The sequence below is a fragment of the Danio rerio genome, chromosome 18 (genome assembly GCF_052040795.2).
Source record: "Danio rerio strain M-AB ecotype USA chromosome 18, GRCz13ab, whole genome shotgun sequence".
NCBI classification, from domain to species: domain Eukaryota; kingdom Metazoa; phylum Chordata; class Actinopteri; order Cypriniformes; family Danionidae; genus Danio; species Danio rerio.
The window spans coordinates 14368743-14389772 of NC_141038.1; the positions used below are offsets into that span (position 1 = coordinate 14368743).

Below are 21030 nucleotides of genomic sequence, written 5' to 3' on the forward strand. Positions count from 1 at the left end.
TGTCTATGTGTCAGCATAGTGGCAGATTCAAAAACAAGACTAACATCCTATGCTAATAAGAGGGAGATCATCACTAACGGGCGGGACTTTCCCCCTTTGATGACACATACAAATAATTCACAAACTCTTCCCACACAACTGTTTAATTCCTTTATAAAAGTGATTTTTGCATAATAGCCCCCATTTAAAGTATACAGTAGGAAAAATTATAACATTAAAAATGTATACTTTTTTGCATATTTAAAAATATGGAGGCAGATCAGGAATTTGCAAGAGCAAAACATAAACATTCACAGCACAATTCACATTTACAAAATACATTTTGTAAATTCAATACAAAAATAATAATAATTCAAAAAAACAATTCATAAAAGACACAAATTCAATTCACAAAATTCAAAACACAATTTGTGAATTCACAATTAAAAGTCATAAACATTTCCCTAAATGAAAAGTATTTGTGCATTTATAAATTGTATTTTGATTATACAAATTGCTTTTTAAATTTGAATTGGATTTGTGTATTTACGAACTGTGTTTTGAATTAACTAATTGGCTTTGTGTATTTATGAACTCATTCATTTATTTATTCATTTTCTTGTTGGCTTAGCCCCTCTATTAATCCAGGTCGCCACAGCGGAATGAACCACCAACTTATCCAGCAAGTTTTTACGCAGCGGATGCCCTTCCGGCCGAAACCCATCTCTGGGAAACATCCACTCACACATTCACACACACTCATACACTACGGACAATTTAGCCTACCCAATTCACCTGTATCGCATGTCTTTGGACAGTGAGGTAAACCAGAGCACCCAGAGGAAACCCACGCGAACGTAGGGAGAACATGCAAACTCCGTATTTATGAATTATGTTTTCAATTTACGAATGTTGTTTTGTGCATTTACGAATTGTGTTTAGTAAATTTACTAATTGGATTTGTGTATTGTAGAATTGTGTTTTGAATTTTCTAAATGTGTTTTGTGCATTTATGAATTGTCTTTTATGAATTTATGAATTGGATTTGCAAATTTATAAAATGCATTTGAATATACTAATAGGATTTGTGTATTTATAAATTGTGTTCTGTGAATTTACTAATTGAATTTGTGTATTTACGAATTCTGTTTTGTCTTTTGTGTATTTACGAGTTGTGTTTTGTGCATTTACAAATTGTGATTTGTGCATTTAAAAATTGTGTTTTGTCCGTTTACAAATTGTGTTTTGTGCATTTAAAAATAGTTTTTTGAATTTACGAATTGTGTTTTAAATATCTGAAATGAATTTGTGAATTTCCGAATTGGATTTGTGCAATTACAAATTGTGTCTTAAATTTACTAATTGGATTTGTGTATTTATGAATTGTGTTTGAACCTACTAAATGGATTTGTGTTTTTACGGTTTGAAATTGAATTTACAAATAAAATGTAGTAAATGTAAATTGTGTATGAATTTTACTTTGGACATGTATTATTTGAGACTGAATAATAATTGTTATGTTAAACTGGCTCCATATTAAAACACTAAAATGTATTCATTTAATCCAAAATCTATTGTTTAAGTGAATAAAGGCATCAAAACATTACAATACACAGTCCAAAATAGATACTTATTTTACGATTCGATTTAGATAAATAAATTGCCATTGCGTTTTTATGATTGACTTTATTAGCTGATGGAAAGGGAAATCTAAATGTTACAATATAATCATGAATAATTAAATACTCAAAATAAACCAATACATTAATCCAACGTTGATCAATACATTTAAAAGCCATTTCTAGTCCTAGAAATTAAAATCATTAATGGTCTATCACTAATGTAGATGAAGGACAAAAAAAAACAGGACATAATGTACCTAAACTTATGTCAAGAGCATCAACTTTCTGCCGGTGAGAAAGAGAGTGTTTTCTCTATAGGTTTAGCTAAGAGCTGTGTTAAGGGTCACATGGTCTTGGTTCTGCTGACAGGTCACAGTAGGTTTAGCCTGTCACACTACTCTACTGCACAGTAAACAAAGGGGCCGTTCGGTCAGTGAACATTAGCAGTCCTCGCCGGGCTTCAGGCCTCCTGTCTGAGAGAAACCACAGAGGAGAGCAGACCTGACAACCCTGACACTCACACCAGAGGGGCTCACAGCTGACGGGACGGGGGATTTCAGCTCTCAGAGCCAAAATCCCTAAACTGCACACTGAATGTTTGCTATAGGGATGCTAGATTACATTAAGGAATGAATCATAATTAGTGATTCAGCGGTATGGAAATTTTGTCCTTTACTGACAACTGGTATCCTTTTATATTTGAGAGCTCATAACCATTATATAGGCTTAAGATGTGTGTTCATTGATCTGTTTTTTTTTTCTCTGTTGTTCTCTGTTATTATCAATGGTAGCATCGTGTTTTTTGAGTGCCTGCAGCATAGTGAGGCACTGAGTGGGCATTTTATAGTCTAGGTTGAGGGCTCATCATTTTTTAGCCATTGCAAGTAGCACCAATCAGTGTCACTTTTGAGCTAGCCATCTAATCACAGTGGAGAAGGACTGCAATACCAGACAAAACCACGATACAGTTAATAAATTATATGCTAAAGACTTCAATCTTGTAACGGTACAGCAGGGATACTGTGTATCATAACAACTGACTGAAAAAAGTGCCGTTTTAGAACATTGCTTGCATTTCTGCAGCTTAAAAACGCTTCAGTGGAGACGCAGCCAGGCTGATAAATACAAATCTTGAGCCTGATTACCAAAAACACGTGATTATCACTGTCGGTATTCAATTCAATTTAATTTAGTTTTACTTCTATAGTACTTTTTACACTGTACATTGTCTCAAAGCAGCTTAACAGATTAACAAAAGACAATAAAAAGCCATAACAAAATTTCCGATTGTGGTTAGTAATGGTTTTGTAATTGTTGGAAGCCAACAAAATTAGCATACAGACTTATGAAATTCACCAAATGATACAAATAAAAATCAGTGGTATAGCCAAAGTTTTTTTAGACACAGTAAAACCAAAACAATCCAATCATACTACCTTGCAAATTGTATAACTAAAATCGAAACAAAAATTTACTAAAATAACAAGATAGAACATAATTCACCAAACAGCAGCTAGCTCTCTGCAACTCTTATATGGCTGCCCATTAAAGCCGAGCAGGGCTGCGTCCGGTCAGTACCTGGATAGGAGATCACATGGGAAAGCTAGGATGCTGCTGGAAGTGGCGTTAGTGAGGCCAGCATGGGGCACTCAAGCTGTGGTCTGTGTGGATCCTAACACCCCAGTATAGTGAAGGGGACTCTATACTGGTCAGTGCCTTCCTGGATTAACAAATTTGCCCACTGGCCTCTGTCCATCATGGCCTCCTAACCATCCCCATATCATAATTGACTCCATCATTCTGTCTCCTCTCCACCAATAAGCTGGTGTGTGGTGTGCGGTGCAATTTGGCTGCCATCGCATCATCCAGGTGCTGCACACTGGTGGTGGAAGAGGAGATTCCCTCTAATGTGTAAAGCGATTTTAGCGTCCAGAAAAGCGCTATATAAATGTAAGGAATTATTATTACTATTAAATAACACAAGTCAAAATGTGTACAGGATAATAAAGACAAAGATAGCCCTCTGTACAACATTTTTGAAATGGTATAATATATGAATTAAGTACCGATTTACTGTTTTTGTACATTTCAAATATTACCATTAAATGCAAGCACCTTGCTGCCAAGTAGATCTTTTAATTACATTTAGCCAATATGACTTTGTTATGAGTTATGTTTTAAAAGCAATTCATCCGAAAATATGTTAAGCATGCTACATACATTCATTCATGAATTTATTTTCTATTACCAATCAGCAGAAAATGTCATCATTTTACTCTCCACACTGATCCTTGTCTGCCTTCCATGACTGACTCCTTCACTTAACCTGGTCCTGCGCTGCTTCACTAAGGTAATAAATAACACCAGCAATCACTAAACCCAATCTGTCCATGTGCCATTTACTACTAAAAGGCCAACTGTCGCTAATCAGATAAAGGCTCGCAGGACAGGTCAAATGTGCCGTGCTGCCAAACTAATGGTTTTGCCAAAGCTGCTCTATAATGAAAGCCATGAATCTCACTTATTATAGGTTTTATTACCTGGTCCATCTTCATAACACCATGAACACTTCCGCTGGACCCCACTCACAACATGTGTGTTTAACGTAATGAGCAGGCATCCTATTGTATGAAAAACACTGACAGATTAGAGTAATCTATACTTAAGAACGACTAAGTGACTTAATCAAGAGCAATCAGGTACTTCAGGATAGACGCTTTCTCCCCTGTTTGACTGAAATCTTTCTACTGTTTGATTGCCTTTTTCTTTTGCCATGACATTGGATGATTCTTCTAAGACAACTATGATTGCCACATTATGGTTAATGGATGAAACATTTCAGAAAATACCATGTCTATATTCACAAATTCACACAGATTCACAAGTATGATTAAAAACGATGTGTTACATATGCATTTTGTTGGCAGCCACATCAACACAGGTTGAACTCAACATCCACACAGAGAGGACCAAGATTCTTAAGATCAACTCCAATTGCAACAATCCAGTAACCCTGAATGGAAGTTCCCTGGAGGAGGTAGTATTTACCTACTTGGGCAGCATCATTGACCAGCAGGGTGGAACAGATACAGACGTTAAGGCAAGATTTGGCAAAGCAAGAACCCCCCAAAGCTCAAGAACATCTGGGCTTCAAAAGAACTTACTTTGACCACCAAGACCCGTCTTTTCAACTCCATTGCGAAGTTAGTATTGTTGTACGGGTCAAAACCTAGAGGATAACCAAAACTTCCACCCGAAGATTCCAGACATTTATCAACACCTGTCTCTAGAAAGACTCAACATATTCGCTGGCTCGACAAGATCAGTAACACTGACCTATGGGGAAGGACATGTCAACCCCCAATAGAAGCAGAAATTTTGAAGAGAAGATAGGGGTTGGATAGGGCACACCCTACGCAAACCATCTAGCATCATCAGACAGGCTCTCCGATGGAATCCTCAAGGTAAGTGGAGGAGAGGCTGTCCAAGAAAAACCTGGCGACGCAACCTAGAGGCAGACATCAGGATGGGTTACACCTGGAGACAGGTAGAAAGAATTGCCAGGACAGATACCGCTGGAGATCAACATTTGGCTGCCCATACCCCGGAAGAGGTGGAGGTCATAACTAAAAAAGTAGGTAAGGTATGCATGCCAGACTAGTAGGTGGCAATGTAACTGCAAGAGCATTCACACGCATACAAACCAGCTTATAGACCACCATTGCTGTATTTGTTGTCAAGTACTTCTAAAGTACTCAAGAACTGGGCATGCCTAAACTTTCATTCATTCTCCTTCGGCTTAGTCCCTGATTCAACAGGGATCACCATGCGAAATGAACCACCAACTACTCCGGCATTTGTTCTATGCAGTGAATGACCTTCCAGCCACAACCCAGTACTGGGAAACACCCATATACTCTCTCATTCACACACACACACACACACACACACACACACACTCATACACTACGGCCAATTTAGTTAATCCAATACACATACACCGATTGTCTTTGGACTCTGGGGGAAACCAGAGCACCCAAAGGAGACTCACAAGAACATGCAAACTCCACACAGAAATGCCAACTGGCCTAGTAAATCCAAAATCTATTCTTTAAGTGAATAAAGGCATCAAAAAATTACAATATACAGTCCAAAACAGATATTCATTTTAAAATTATTGAAAAGGTTGCATGAGAAAAACACACAAAGTACATCTCTGAAAGATACATTTTATAATGACTGTCGGGAAAAAGAGTCCCGTATGTAAAGGGTTTAAATAAACACAAATGTCAGGTGGAGCTTTTGTTCCAGGTTTGCAGTGTAAATACAGCTTTTGTTAATGATGATTCATTTACATTGATAACATTGTGACTATGTCAAATGTAAATCTTTTACATTAAAAACCCAAACAGGACCAGGGGTGGTCAAGTCGGAGTACTCACTCTGGTCCCCCGGGCTCTGCGATTGATATGGGAAATTCCAAATTGAAACAAAACAAACCATTACGATTGGCTTAAGATTGGCAATCAAAATTCAGGACACTGCAACCTGCAGAACCTAAGAAGTTTAAAAAAATTTAATAAATAAAAAAAATAAAACACCCTACATATCAGTTTGGCAAATACTTCCTCTTAATAACATTTATTTTACAAACTACTAATTCCTAAGGCAGCTTGACGAGAGTATGAAATATGAAACATTTTCCATCTTGACAGCCTGTCATATTGAGCCAATGAACTTGCACAGATCTTTGTACTTTGACTTTGCTCTCTTTCTCAATTTTCCCACTGCAAACTTCACAAGAGCACTACAATTAGAGGCTTTGGATTCACACCGGCTACTATCTCCTGCCCCTAGGACTTGAGACTCTCTCATTTTACCTCTAATTAGGTCTTTGTTACGGTGAATCTTTCTCCCCCAGAGCTAACATACCATGACTGTTATTCTAGAGCAACAGGCTTGGACTTGAATGTAAACGTTGTCCTTCTAAGGTTACTCTCCTTGGACTTCTTAGGTTGAAAAGACCTTTGCTTTAGAAGAGGTGCTGTTTGTTTTTCACGGGAAAGGGGGTGTTGGGAATGGGATGTCTTTGACTTGTCTAGGATATAGTTTTGGATGAGTAGAGTTGGGTAATGTCTGCCATGTGACCCTGTGGTATTTCAAATGTATTGTTCATCTAAAATTTATGATGGGCCTCATTGTGTAATTTGTCTTTTGGGCACACATGTGTTATCCTGCTGTGTCTCGTGTACAGTCAGGGTTGCTTCCCTGTTTTTTGTATGTGATAATGAACTCCAACCTAAGCCAATGGGTTGACCTATACTGTAGTATAAAAATGTAAACATTTAAAGCACCCAAAAAAACACCATTAAACATATGGTTACACATTAGACATGTTACCTTTTTGAGCAATTTAATCATTAAACATCAGTACTAGTCACTCTTTACTTTAACAATTTTTAATAGGGACAATATTGGTAATCCAAGCTGTGGAATATATTTTTATAATACAGGTTTATCATGTCTTTAGTTTTAACAACGCCTTTATATTAAATTTGAGACTATATTTGTTTGTTTTAGAGGTATTTTAGCATCAAATGATTCAATTCTGATCCTGGTTGGAATAAAGAATTAGCTCAAGCTCGTCATTCACTTAACCAGGAAGTCTTTCACCTACCTGCTTAAATCCCCAAAAGAAAAGCTAAAGGAGTGCCATTGACTATTTGACAAAGCCTATTTTTTTCACCCAGGGATAGAGCAGATGCACTATTGACATGTCATGCATTATGTTGGTTGCAGTTTAGCATTACGTCACGATTGTTCCAGTTATTCTCCCACTGATATGATCTTTTAGCAGACACAATGGCACTTACACTACAAATAAACCTAACAAAGAGTGAATGCAAAAGTCACAAACAAAATACATCTGGGGCCTCATGTACGAAGACTTGCGTGGAAATCTTACTAAAACATTGCGTACGCACAAAGCTGTAAATGTGCGTACGCAGAAAAAATTTCAGATGTATGAAACACTGCGTACGCCGAATCTCACGCATATTCTTTTGTACATCTGAATGAACGTGAAACTGAGCGCAACATGCACGAGCACAAAACCCCTCCCTGCCTCCTCCCCCGTATGAATATGCTAATGACTATGCTAATGGCAAAACCCAACGAAAAAGCAACAACAAAATCAAGCAAAAAGAGAAACTTTGAACAGAATGTGAATTGGAGGTGCTGCTTTCGGAGGTAGACCGGAGAAAAGCGGTGTTATTTGCAATTTGTTCTCCGGAATTAACAACAAAAGAAAAAAATAGAGTGGGAGAGTTTAGCTGATGCGGTCAACACAGTTGGGTCTGAACATCGCACTGAGTGCATTAAAAAAAAGAAATAGTGTGGTTTATATCTGTAAAATGTTTCAGGACGCTTAGCAGTCTCAGTGGCGCTACTCATAAGACGCATGTGATCATGAATTGATACGTTCGAGCATGAACTCGGCTCGAATCCAGCGTCTGATGAACTCTTTCTTGTTTTTTCCCCCGCTACATATCAGATTTTGCCAACTATTTATCACGAGAAAGACAAGTAGGAATCATCAATAAGTTTATATCAATAAGCATCATATTTTATTTGCACATTTATTGAATGGAAATGTTTCTGATTCACGCATGCAAATTCATCTTCAGATAGTGTCTTTATAGCAATGTGCGTGCAGTAGATCCCTCAGATTACATTGGGAAAACAGGCGACTGCTGCAAATTGTGCTTTAATGTTTAGCTGGTCAACTGTATGGTATGGAAACCTTATATACCTGCTGGACCCGTCTCATACAGCTGCCATTGCAAGGCTCAGACACTTTGTAGAGAGGAATTTAACACAACTGCCTCTAGGAGCCGCCAATGGAAATAAAACAGACACGCACAAAAAATGTGCGTACGCCTGCCAGAAAGCTGCCGCGAAGCTGCGCACATTCCCACATTCAGTTCATTGATAGTAAATCCAAACGTGAGCGATTCTGAGCGTGAAACCTGGCGTACGCAAAGTTTTTGTGCGTACGCAGCGTTGATACATGAGGCCCCTGGTTCTTAAGATGATGTCATGACCTAAGAGAACATTTTTTTTTTATTGATGATATATGCTATTTTGACACAAGAGAGAAATGAAAGTTAGAATGCATTCAAAAACGTGCTACGCCTTTACTGTGCTGCATTTTAAACAACCAATTATTTGAGATGTTTAAGCACTGAAGTGGTTTATGCTCAAACAGGAAGACCAGATAACATCTATAGAGGTCAAAAGGTGAGAGTCTGGAAGGACGCTGGCAGAGGTGGGACCAAGTCATTGTTTGGCAAGTCACAAGTAAGTCTCAAGTCATTGCCCTCAAGTCCCGAGTCAAGTCCCGAGTCAAGACAGGCAAGTCCCGAGTCAAGTCCCAAGTCAAAGGCAACAAGTCTCAAGTCAAGTCCAAAGTCCTATAGTTTGATTTTCGAGTCTTTTCGAGTCTTTTTAACAGAAAAATAAAATGTAAACAGATTATGTATGGCTGTAAGATCTGTATTTATTAAACAAACCTTTTTTTTAAAGAACATTGCTCAGATATATAAAAACACAAATGTAATTTTCTGAAAAAGTGCTGAACAGTGCTGCGTCTCATCTACACAGCAAATTGCACAAGAATGAGTTCCACCACAATAGAGTCCATTTTGCCTCACATCACACAGAAATTGCAGGTCTACTGCTGTCTAGTTCATTAAGTTTAGTTGTACTATGTTATGTGTTCGGTAATCAACTTGTGATCAACTAAAACTACATAAACGACCTCAATGAGGCAGCAGTAGACCAACAACTCCTGTATGCTGCAAAGTAAAATTGAGTGAACTTGTTTTTTTGTCAATTGAGTCTCGTGTGTGCTGAAGAGATGGAGATGCAAATCTGTCTAGCAGCAATGTAAAATTGTGGCACATATTCTAAATAAAGTAGGCTACTTCATACAAACAATAACGTTGTTTTCTTCACATAACAATGAAGAACTTTGCTTTCTACCTTGTGTGATGCTCGTGCACCGATTTCCTCTGTGGACAAAACTGCTTGCGAGCTCTCAAATATACGCTGCTCACGCGCAAATTTTCTCGCTCTCAAATATGCACTGCTCACGCACACATTTTCCTGCGTGCTCTCAGAGACTATATGCAGAATTTGTGTCTTGTGTTTCCTCTTCCTTTCGTGCTTTTTGATATGATTTATATTGAGGCACTATTTATTAACAATAACCAAAATACTAAAATAGACTTACATATAAAATTTTTTTATCTAATAAACCATAACATTTTGGCTGTATGTTATATGATGAGATATTTCCAGTTTCAAACACTTAAAGACACAGAGAATAGATGTTGGATGTAAAGAATGCATTTTGTTTTACAAACATTTATTAAACATCCAAAAGGTCCACCATACTAATCAAATAAAAAACACATGAACACATCTATTGGCATGGACAGTGTTTTGAACAGTACTATAGTAAAGTACTTCAATTAATCTGTTGGGGTCATATTATAGTTGCTATGGTAACACAAGTGTAATATAAACAAATTACCCAGTGCTGTAGTTTTTTACAATATAGGGTATATTATACTACAATTCACCACACTTTACTGTAGAATAACTACACCGTATTTTATTTTATCAGTTCACTATTCTTAATACTACATGCTGAAGCATTCATTAACAACTTGTCAATAATACTAGCCTAAAACATAGGCAGTATACCTAACTCTCAAAAACACTAGTATTTATTATAGAGTTTACCTTAACCTCATAGTTTTTCGTGTACTGTTACTAAATAGTTTAGCAATATATAAACCATATCATCATTCTGGAATAATCAATTTACCAGCAGGATCTCTGGAGAGCAAAAGCAGGAAAGGTTTGAGGCGCCAGTGTGGACAAAAGTCAAGCAAAGGCAGTGAGACTGAATACGCGTGCGAGAGACCAGCCAATCAGATTGAAGTACCTGCCCATTGGTAAAAGTAATGTCAGAGCCAATCAGATTTTTCTTTCTTTTCATAAAGAACGGGGTTCGAATCCCACTTAGGCACTTGTAAACTATCATTTTAGACCATTTTGTCAAAAATCCCTACTGAAAAAAACAGCTTGAACCAGCCTAGGCTGGTTGGCTGGTTTTAGCTGGTCGACCAGGCTGGTTTTAGAGGGGTTTTGGCCATTTCCAGGCTGGTTTCCAGCCATTCCCAGCCTGGTCTTAGCTGGTCAGGCTGGGAGATGACCAGCTAAAACCAGCTTGACCAGCCTAGCCAGGCTGGGAGCCCAGCCCAAACCAGCTATGTCCAGCTTAAACCAGGCTGGTCAAGCTGGTTTTAGCTGGATTTTGCTGGTCAGTTTCCAGCCTGACCAGCTAAGACCAGGCTGGAAATGGCTGGAAACCAGCCTGGAAATGACCAAAACCCCTCTAAAACCAGCCTGGTCGACCAGCTAAAACCAGCTTACCAGCCTAGGCTGGTTTAAGCTGGATTTTTCTGCAGGGATATTGTAATGTTTAACAATTTATTAGAGCCACGAATTATCTAAAACTTGTTTTTATGTTTGAATAGCCAATAAATGTGCTAAATAAATAAAAATAGAAATACCCACAGTGAAACAGTTATATAAATTTAAATATTAGTTTAAATACATTAATAGTGGTTTTAAATATCTTTTAATATGTTAAGTAGAGAAGTTCACATTCAACAAACTGAATAAAACAAGTCTTCGTTTTTAGTTTATTTAAAAAACAATTACAAATGGAGTAATTCAACTCACAATTAAATGATCTCATTGAGTGATGAAATAATAAAGGTAAAACTTTAATGGAATGATCAGTCAAGTGTTTCCAAATGAAATGTTAAAATAAGAGTCCTACAAAACAGGAACAAAGACACTCAAGAAACAAAATGTGATTGTTAATTGTATTTTTTATTAGATGGTTGGTTTTAAGTACTTTAAAAATAGTAGATAATCCTTAAATATAGAGGGGGAAATACAGAAAAACAAACAAACAGAAATTTAACAATATATATGCATTACGTTACAATCTCACAATACAAATTTAAATAAAAAAAATATATAGAGGACTAAAATATTGCATAAGATCAACAATAATACAAATACTTTTAAGGTTTTAAATACTAAATAAAATTAATAGTATCAATCCAAAATATGAAAAAGGTAACACTTTACAATAAGGTTGTATTAATTAATTAAGTTTATGTATGTACTAATGTGAACAAACAATGCAGTGCAGTACAGTTACAGTTCAATACAGTATTCATTAATTAATGGAAATAAAATTATTGGTTAATTCTTGTTAAATTACAGTGCATTAACATTAATGTTAACAAGCATACCTTTAAATTGTAATAATGCAATAGTAAATGTTAAACTATAATTAATAAAGGTTTAAAAGTATAGTTCATTATTAGTTCATGTTAGTACATAGATTAATTTAAAAAACCTTATTGCAAAATGTCACCAAAAAATAACAATTAATGTTACTACTAATTAAATAGTTAGAAAATACTGTCAGAGGATGGGCAAAACACAAAAATAAAACATAATATGTGCATTGACACAAATGACCAAGTGCAAAAACATAAATTACAGCCATGTTCATTCATAATTATGTGAAATAAATCACAAGAGGGTAAATTTGGTTTAAAAAAAACTGAAGTTCATTGACTTATGCACAACAGTAAAACAATGCTTTTGCACAGTAACACATTGCGAGTAGTAAAGTCTCTTACCTTTGACAGATGTTGTAAATCCGCTGAATAAAACAAAAGGAGCAGATCGAGGATGTGTTTATTTCACTCTCCGAGTCAGAATGAAAATGGCATCTTCAAATTTCCCGCTGGTGCAAAAACACAGAAGTGCGCCACAAAGCGCTAGTGGTCGAAAGTATGCGTGCATGCTCTCTGTCTCACACGCAGATGTAGAGATAGAATGTTCCATGTCAACATACTTTTTATCTTTGGGCTTTTTATAGAAAGTAGCAAGTCTTTACAAGTCAATAGGCGCAAGTCCAAGTGAAAGTCCGAGTCATTCATGTTCAAGTCCAAGTCGAGTTGCAAGTCTTTTCATATTTTGTCAAGTCGAGTCTGAAGTCATCAAATTCATGACTCGAGTCTGACTCGAGTCCAAGTCACATGACTCGAGTCCACACCTCTGGACGCTGGTTGATCTTAATTAGGCCACATACTGAGACAACCACATAATATAGTCTGAAATCACAAACCCCCAAATAAACACACAAAAAAATCTCAATATAATAAAAAATGCATCCTACTAGTCCTTAAGGGATTAGTTCACCCAAAAAAGGAACATTCTGCTATTAATTACCTCATGTCGTTCCAATCAATGACCTTCATTTATCTTCAGAAACCAAATTAAAATGTTTTTAGATTAAACAGAGAGCTGACCCTCCAAACACAACAAGGGTCATGAGATGTTCAGAGGTTAGAAAAGTAACCAAAAATGTTCCATGTGACTTTAGTGGTTTAACTGTAACCATACGAAGCTCCAAGAACAATTTTTATAAACCAAATAAACACTTAAAATAACTTTATTTGTCTATGTCGCCTCTTAAAGCGCATTAGGTCCCAGTATGCCTTCTACAGGTTTGAGTGTTGTGTTGCTGACTTAAAGCAATAGGTCATACTGTCCATTGTAAATGTGCACCCGGACAACCTAACAAGGATGAAAAAACATTGGCAGACATAGTTGTTTACAGGTTTTTTTTACAACACAAATATGTTATCTAAGCTTCATATGATTAGAGTTGAACCACTGAAGTCACATAGATTGTTTTGATAATGTTTTTGGTTCCATTTCTGGACTCTGAACACTGCTGTCTATAAGAGACATATCGGATTTTTAAAATATATGCATTTGTGTTGCAAAAAGTGAACTAATGTTTTGAAATGACATGAGGGCGGGGCTGCACGATTCTGGCAAAAATAAGAATCCAATTTTTTATTTATTTATTTTTTAATTAAAAATAAGAAAAAAATTAAGCATCACAATTTTCTAATGATTCTGTAGATGCAAAATAAAGGTTAATATCAATAGGCTATTATTATTGTTATTCCTCAAACATATGGTAAAAAAAATAAAAATTAATATAAGGCCTGTGTGTAGATCTGTTGGTTAAAATGCTAGACTTTCACAATAAAAAATGCTCTCATACTGCTAACTACTGCCAAAAAGCTACTGCTACTGTTTTGGAAAAAAAAAAAGGAATCCCCTACATGTAAACTGAGGCTTGGAGAAATTGCCTCTATGTTACGTTTGGAGTAAATTAGATACTATTTGAAAACTTGAACAATTTGACAGTTTGTAATCCTTTTATATGTTACCTTGAAAAAAACTATTAATAATGCATCATTTGTGTAATGTTTTAATATGCATTGTCATCATACTCTGTTGTTCAAACAGGTCTTTGTAACAAGTTTGTTTGTTATGTGGGTGGTTTTTATTTATTTATTTATTTTTTATATAATTTTCCTGCTGTTTTTTCTTTTTTAATTTACTTTCTTATTTGCTTTGCCTATGTTATATGTGGACAAAATATGCAAACTGAATTCTTTTCTTCTTGAATTAGTGTCTTCAATAAAACTTATTTGACAAAAAAAGGCTGTATTGGAAAGACGGACTTGAACAGACTTTAAATTTGTCCTGCTTGTTAATGCATCGTAAAGTAATGACATCCGAATAAACTATTTATAATTCTTGAATCATTATGTTTGATATATTTGCTTGCAATCTGAAATTTTGTCAACATTATTAGACCAATTTTTCTCAGTGGTAAAATGAAACATTTGTCATTATCAGAATATAATTGCAATATTCAACATTATATAGGTTAAAAAAATTGTTATACCAACAATGTTAAACATTTATTCTCTTGCACAACACTCTGTGTTCAATATGAAAGAAAAACATACCAAACGCTTGTCGTAATAATAATTCTAAAATGCGATATGATCATTTAAGTATTGTGCGCACTTTCAGATTCACTTTCACTGCTAAGTGTGCTCATGTCATGTCTGCAGTCACTTTGAGAAAAAAAACATAAGCCTATACGTGTAAATCATACGTCCCTCACCTTACCAAATTAGTTTGTGCATATTTTAATAATTGTTAGCTTATTATTATTGAATATTTAAAAATGTTCAAGATTCTCTTATGTGCATCACATTGATACCTATAATAATTAATTATACAAGTAATATTATTTATTTATTCACCTTCATCAATTCAACTTCTGTCTCTATCCTTCTATAGTTAGTCATTTTATAATCAGTTTATGCCAGTGGTCAGTCCCCTGGATCAGAGGGCCTATTGGCCACCTCTGTACACTCTGCTCTCTGGTTTAGGAAACACTTACCTTTTCACACCAGCCATCTCTGTCCCCAAAGTTTTTCATCAGCAGGGGACATTGTAAATGTGCAAAGGTCTCAGCTGATGCCAGACAACATAGATATGCTGGTATTTCATTTAAAAATGTAAAAATCCCAGCAGTCACAATTTTGGTTTGTTTGTCTTAAAGAGTCTTCTTTAGTTTGTATTATGCTTTTTTTCTGGAATTTGTTTTTAAAACAATTTGGTTATTTCAAAAAATATATTATTTTGCAAAAATGTGCAGCATTTAAGAAAAAAAGAAAGGGTTCTTCACCTTAAAGTTGTTTAAAATAATTTTGTTAAAATTGTGAATCGTGCAATTAGTATCGTGAATCGTATCGAATCATGAGTCAGGTGAATAGTTACATCCCTAGAAAATAATAATTAAAATAATAATAATAATCCTTTTATTATTTTTTACACAGCAAAATCCTCTGCGTAAATTTTACTCAGTTTAGATAGTATTTGGTCCCTCTCTAAATTGGGTTAATGTTACTCAAGTTAATGAGACAATGAAAGGATTAGTTAGGTGATGATTGAGGATGATGAACACCTGCTGTTATTAAGCAGAAACAGAAGAGAAACACAAAACAACTACTGACTTCAATTACAGCCTCAAGCTGAAGTCACACAGGACTTTTTTCCTCATTGACTTCCATGTGCAATATGCATGCGAATGCGTCAGACCGAAAACGCAGGGTCGTGCATCAAGTTATGCAATTCACTGCAGTGCAAAGTTCAAGTTTGGTGAACTCTGACCTGCAAAATCGCATCACTTGACTGCTTGAGACCAATCGAAGATCAAAACATGACCTCTCTGGACAGAAATTTAAAACATGGACCAATCGCTTGATTTTTTAAATCTCTCATCATCTAGTTTAATCCCGCCACACAACAAATTTTGCACGCACAAACTCTAGTGTGATCACAGCTTTAGATGAAATCAGCTGAAATATAATACATTGAATCTCTCAAAATCTCAGCAGAGAATCGACTTGATCAAAAAACAACTCCACAAACAGCAACTTTACTTACTGCTAGTCGGATTGCCTTATTATAAAGAGGGACCAAATACTGAATACCACTCTGAACTGAGTGATTTTTACTCAAAGGGTTTTGCTTTGTAATTGGTTATTTAAAAATCTAAGGTGTTTTATGTTAAGTGTTTAGCTGTTTGAGATTCATCCATGCACAATATATACATCCGGGTAACTAAAGACCCAAAAACATAATAATGACCATCAAAACACAGATGCATTTAAAAGTCCCAAAAAGTACACAAAAGTTCCAAAAAACAGTATATCTAAAGTATCATAAAGATACTGAGATCTGAAGTTATGGGAAAGGGTTTTAAAGTCTGGGTAGATGTGAATGAAGCTTCTTATCTTAGAGGAACAGCTGGGACCACAAACATCTCCTCTGGACAAGCAGACGACAGATACAATCCGCAGACCAGTGTGTTCCATCTCTCTCACATAAACACACATGCAAAATAACACAAACCTGACAATCTATAAAACAAACCCAACTATTATAGTGAAGGAAATCTGACATAAATCTCCTCCTTAAATCATGCTCACGTTTGTTTCTGTGTGGTCTCCTTTGTGAGTCGTAATTAAACTCAAAACAATGCAACATGAACAATGCATGAGTAATGCAAAACAAGCCAGCAGTTAATGTGCGCTCCAGACACATGTGGGAGACGCAGGCTCGAATCAGACTGAGGTTATGTTTCTATCCGTCGGATATATTGATGTAGGATTTAAGTTCATTCTTGCTTTGGTTCATTTACTTAAAAACAAAAGTGGATTTTAGACTAAGTCACTACATGAATGACAAAACATATACTTCAGTTTAATTTATACTGAAGGCTAAAACAGCCTGCTAATATCAAACAGTGAGCTAGATTAGTACTAGAGCTACACAATAGTCCCTTTCACACAGTGATACCAGTAAATATCCAGAAAAATTACCAGCAATAAAAAACCCAAAGGTCTGTATGTGTGAACGGGGCTAATATATAGTTTCAGCATCGATATCGCAATGCAGGGTTGGCCGGAATTGCAAAAAAAATTATCACGATATCATATCGTTGGATATTGATAATTATTGAATATACTATTACAATCCATTTAGGAATATTAAGATTTTTTATTTATTTAACCGCTTTATTTTAATTTACCAACATTATTAAGGCAAATAGATCTAATAGTCAAAAACAAAAATATTTAAACAAAATATCTGATCTCTTTATAATAAAATAAACACAAGTGTTAAAGGGACTCTTAAACGTGATAAATAAAACGTTACAAAGTGTGCGCAAATGTAAAGGTAGATCATCATCTGTAAGGTGTTAATAATAATGATACAGTAAATCTCAAACTCTTTACACAAAACAAATTGTGATAGTCAAATCTGGGTTTTTAAGTAAAGGCACCAGCCATCATTATTGAAATACAAATACAAATAGTGAATTTGAATGACTACATTACCACTGTGCTAAAAACTCTTTCAGATAGGGTGCTAATGGCTGGATGCACAAGAAAAGAAACCAAAAAGCCACTCTGGCGACATCCTTACATGCTTTTTTATTTACAATCTCCTCACTGCTGCTAATAAGGCACTCATTTTCACATGTGTTGTTATTCTGACCTGAAGTGACAAGCACTGTGCTTTGTGTTTGTCTGAGGTATTTAATCTGCCGTTATTGCTGAAATGTGTATATTCCATACAAAGTGTGAAGCAGATTGGTTAGTTCTAGCATTCGTAGCGTTCTGAAAAGTTTGTTTTTCAAGTAGGTGTACCTGGAAAATGCACGGGGCTCCATTGAAAATGACAAACTAACACCATAAGCTTATTAGCGTGCGCTCAGCAGCCACGCTTTAATAAAACTATAACGCTTCATACTGAAAGTACCAAATTTGTTTTTTTATCGATGTTGACAATGGTGTTCGATCAATAAATACAGATTTTATTGCACACAATGTGTGTATCCACAACAGTTACATCGCAGGATATGCAATGTTAAGTTGGGATTATAGTTGTCTTAGCCCCCTATGGTATGTCTAAGTCATACTATGGTAAAGTATAACCATAACACAGTTAAACTTTAGCACTTGCTTGTGTTTATAAGGTATTTCAAGAGAGTGTAATGCATTTGGACAAAAAAGTACATTTGTAACTTTAATCAAGAATTATATACTGAATTAATACAATGTATTTCTGCACCTGAATACTGTTTGACTCTCCATAAACAATGTTTAATTAACTTTTTTTATTGCTCTATTGTAATAATTCTGCTTGCAACTTGTTTATGTGTTTATACATGATTGATATACATGATGATCACCCCAATCATCTAAATGAATGATTTCTTTTCAAATAGAGCTATTCAAGTGATATGTTAAAGTTGTATTAATATCGCAAAATATATTGCAGAAAAACTAATATCTCAATGTCAGATTTATTCAATATCATGCAGCCCTATTCAGTACAGTTAATCACAAATATTCACTTAATTTATGTTTGTTTGCTTTTTTGTTACTTTTTCATATTATTGAATGACATCTTTTTACAGCTTCAGTTACCACAATGAAAAGGTATAATGATCAAAAATCTTTGAGCAATAAATTTACTTTCTGTAACACTACCTCTATACAAACTCCATATTCAGGGCAACAATCCCCTGGTCATTTTTTTATACTTAAACAAAACAATAAGCAAAGTCATTTTAATATAAAGTACAAGAGCTTGTTTGAACATTCAAAGAACACAACTATGTTTTCTTATTCTTAAAAGGATAGTTGCTCACTATTTACTTGCAATTCAAGTGGTTTCAACTCCATTTATTTATTCTGTTGAACATTAAAGAAGACATTTTTAAGAAAGCTGAAAACTTAAATACTATGGAAGTCGATGGTTACAGGTTTTCGTATTTCTTAGAAATATCTTCATTTGTGTTTAACAAAACAAAGAAAGTCAAACAGGTTTGGAACAAGTGAAGTATAAGAAAACAAAGAACAATTTTTGGGGGGATGGGGGGGGGGTTACTCCTTTAGCTTGTTATTTTATATGTTTATTTAACGATTTAATGGTAAAACCCAAGTTTGGACCATTAAACTGAATCTCAATTTAGCCTTATTTCTTACATATTTTGTCATTTTATTTTTTCAAAGTTATCTGAAACCTTAAAGTAGACATTCAATTTAATTACATGTTTCCTTTGCATATAATGAGTATTGTACATTTAATTTGACACCAAATGGGACATCCCATTTTATTTCTGATAATGTTGTTATAATGCCATGTGTTATTCATATTTAATCTCACAGTCAAAAACACAACAAAACAGAAGTCTGGACTGAATCTTTTCTCTCTGACATGCTAAATAATGAGTGTCAGATCTCAGCGGAAAACATGATCATCATTTACATCCAGATTCCCAGGTAATTATAGTGGAAGGCAATACGGCGGACGCTGAAAAAGCCCACATCCTCTTATCTCCAGTAAAGAATCCCCTCGGGCATACAGTGCTTTTCTCTCATTCTCTGTCCCTTGCCTCTTCAGTTTTTTGCTTTACATGGATCCTCTTTACATACAAAATCAATCAACTCCGCTCTAGAGGACATTCTCAGAAACATAATAGCTAACCCGTCAGTTGCTGTTTTCACAGAGGAATCTTTTAGCGGGACAGAATTGAGACTGACATGTCCCCTCAAGAACACATTCGCAGGTGAGAGCCAAACAGAGTCATTTATCAGCAGTACAAACCAAAAAAAAAGTTCTCTTGCATCATGCGTGTGCATCTGGGCCCGCTGACCATACATCACCTCAATGACAACCCATTAAGCATAACAAATCACCCCCCTCCAGCAGGGCAACAGAACCACAGGTCATGCTGATTAGAATGGTCCAACACGATGGTCCTGTAAACTGTTTATCGGAGAAATCACTAAAGCTGTGCAAAGTGACATTTCCATTGCTTCTTCAGGGTTTGAGAGCAGTACCACCAATACCTGATATGGTAGCTCAGCGCATGTAGTTATTAATTATTGTAATATTAGAATCATTAAAATATTAGACAAGTAAGTATAAATATTACAAGTTTTGTCTGTTAGTAATGGACATTAAATCGGCTGTGATAGCCTGGTGGCGGGAAGTGCGTCAACCTCATAGGCCTCTCAATTCCTGGATTGAAAGCATCATGAGCTATATTGTTAGACAACTCGCTCCCGTTCAAATTACACCAGAGTTACCGACCGCTTCCGCGCTTTTTTTCAGAAAATTTATTCCTGCACAGCAAGAAATCTGGTCGGGTCCCACGGTACAGCAGCGGGAATGCAGACCTCTAGTTCGTATTTACTACGTCTCCCTTCTCGTTTGGTCGAAACCCGAAATACTGCCAAACTGCAGAGGTTGTTTTTTTTTTCGAGACCAGGCCACTTAGTGCGCGCCTCACCATCTTACCTCACCTCTCTCTTTCTCGTCCACATTTTCCCTTGATGACAATCACGCATTCGCATTTTTAGGCATTAAATAAATTATATTTAATATTTAATACATGTCTCCTATGTTTTTTATGACGATACAACATTATTGAAACAGATACCGTTGCTATTTTTAGATCCCAGGTATACCATATTACCATACTACCACCCAAGCCTACAAGGCAGTTAGCTATAGATTTAGACTAAATCTATAGGGCCTGAGCAGTCTGAAATCGGCCTCCTGAGCTTCAATACACAGTGGATAACCACATTTCCCTCTTTAACTGCAATAATCGCCATCCTAGAGCATTTCAAACCTCTCATCTAAGCTAGCTAATTCGCCTAGTGCTAATTTATTTCAGGCGGTGCATTACGCAATTACACTAATGAAGATTTATCATAAACTGCATTCTCGAAATGAAGGAGCACTTCTCTGCTGGCAATATCAGAGCGTCTAATGCAAAAAAAAAAAATAAATTAAATAAAAACAT

The 21030-nt window shown here is 35.7% G+C and overlaps 1 protein-coding gene and 1 long non-coding RNA gene across 8 annotated transcripts in view; both read right to left on the bottom strand.

Moving 5' to 3' along the window:
• srgap1a (SLIT-ROBO Rho GTPase activating protein 1a) overlaps nucleotides 1-21030 on the bottom strand; it is a 197388-nt gene that overhangs the window by 151338 nt on the left and 25020 nt on the right. The gene's annotated exons all lie outside the window — the stretch shown is intronic.
• Nucleotides 2362-15176, bottom strand: LOC147839672 (uncharacterized). The gene is made up of 3 exons (XR_015514780.1): nucleotides 12825-15176; nucleotides 8678-8919; nucleotides 2362-7527 (listed from the first exon to the last, which is right to left on the bottom strand). It is a non-coding gene; the product is annotated as an uncharacterized LOC147839672 (long non-coding RNA).